Source organism: Sesamum indicum, linkage group LG1, assembly GCF_000512975.1.
Source record: "Sesamum indicum cultivar Zhongzhi No. 13 linkage group LG1, S_indicum_v1.0, whole genome shotgun sequence".
Lineage (NCBI taxonomy): Eukaryota > Viridiplantae > Streptophyta > Magnoliopsida > Lamiales > Pedaliaceae > Sesamum > Sesamum indicum.
Genome location: NC_026145.1, coordinates 10,130,328 through 10,132,503, shown reverse-complemented (window position 1 = coordinate 10,132,503; position 2,176 = coordinate 10,130,328).

The window sequence follows — 2,176 nt, the reverse complement described above, 5'->3', positions numbered from 1 at the left end:
CTTCAAAAACCAATCCCAAGTTTCATACTCTTTCCAGGATCAAATGGAAACAAAAAGTTATTTAGATGTGTAAAGAGTAGACGTTGAAATCTTACTTTTCTTCGCACGACCTTTCGGTTCTTGAGAAAAGGGAACATAATTTGAGGGCCATCGTTCTAAGGTTCACGAATACTGCGGTTTAACCTTAAAGAAAAGCAGGCAAATCTTGATGCTGACACAAATTTATTATGAAAGTGAAGGATGTATGTAAGGAGTGGATCGATCTCCGGCACAATTACAACACGTTACACAGTTACAGAAATTAACAATAACTTAATATTACAGGCTTTCCTATAACGAATTACAAGTAATCTAAGGAATAGCACAACAGAAACCAGAAATAAACCAGAAACAATAAGATAAGATAACACGGGGTCAAAGACAACTGTAAGGCTCAGGAGCCGTAAAACCCAAGGCCTACACAAGGCCAAAGGTTGAGCACCTCACTGGTTGCTCAAATCACACAAGCCACTCAGGCAAACCGAACCACAAAGGTTCTATTTCAACCACAAAGGAGAATGCCACAAAGGCTTTAAGATAACCACGGAGGCTTATGCCACAAAGGCAATATCAGAGTATCAGAGAGACAGGAGAAGAGAGAGTTCGGTTTTCGGCTTATCCCCACGAACCAAAACAGACCAGCCATATAAACGGGCTGTCCATTAATGGCCGGGAAACGGCCATTATTGGGAAGGGGAGGTTACACAGGACTCCAGGGGTTATGGGAAGAACCCGAAGAGACGAGAGAGACCAGGGTTCGGGAGGGAGAAGGAAGAGGCAGAAATGAGTTAGGGTTTGACCGAGATTAGGTATAAATATGTAGGGTCAATGGGTCGAACCTTTTGTGGGTCGGGTCAAGAGAGTAAGTGGCCCACAGGGCCATGTGTGATTTGGCCGTCCGAAGTGAGGGCCCATCACCTTTGGTTTGGGCCAAATTTTCCCAACAATTTCCACCTTGGTCCAAACCAAGGTGGTGGGTTTCAGGCTTTCATCATCGCCTAAAGGATGGTCCCTGCAAGAAAGAAACTGGTTACAGAATAACAGTTCAGATATTAAGTATATCAAGACAGCTTTTAAACTTTTCCAAAGATAAGCTTTTAGTGCCCATATCAGCAGGATTATCAGCAGACTTTATTTTTTCAAGATTTATCAAACCTTTATTTATCACATCTCGAATGAAGTGGTACCTTACGTCTATATGCTTAGTCCTATAATGAAAAACTGGATTTTTGCAAAGTTGGATGCTTGACTGACTATCAGAGAAAACAGTGAGTTTTTCTTTTAGAAAACCAATTTCTGAAAGTAATCCTTTTAACCAAATGGCTTCCTTTATTGCCTCAGTAGTGGCAATATATTCAGCCTCAGTGGTTGAAAGGGCCACAATGTTTTGTAGCTGAGACTTCCAGCTTATACATGCATCACATAAAGTAAAAATGTATGAAGTAGTAGATTTTCTGCTATCTCTATCATTTGCATAGTTAGAATCTACATACCCAACAAGTTTAGCTCCATTAGGACTTTTTGAAAAGTTTATACCAAGTTTCTTAGTACCATTAAGATATCTTAAAAGATGTTTCAAGGCTTCCCAATGGGGAGAGCCAGGGTTTGACATATACCTACTCAAGCAGCTAACAGAATAAGCAATATCAGGTCGGGTACTAACCATTAAATACATGACAGAACCAATAGCATTAGAATAGGGCACTTTATTCATCTTTTCTTTTTCAGAATCAGTTTTTGGACACTGATCCTTACTTAACTGGAAGTGAGCAGCAAGAGGCACAGAAGAAGGTTTAGAAGTTGACATAGAAAACTTTTCAAGAATACTTTGAATATAAGGTGTTTGATTTAAGAAAATAGATGAATTGGACCTATTTCTTTCAATGTTCATTCCAAGTATCTTTTTAGCATCTCCTAAATCCTTCATTTCAAAAGTTTTACACAAATTTTTCTGTAACTCTTTAATCATGCTTAGACAAGAGCTGGCAATTAACATGTCATCTACATATAGGACAAGAAAAATAGGCACATTATTGACATACTTAAAGTACAGGCAAGGATCATATGCACTGTTTTTAAATTCTAAGGAATGCATAAATTGATCAAACTTTTTGTTCCATTGCCTAGGAGACTGCTT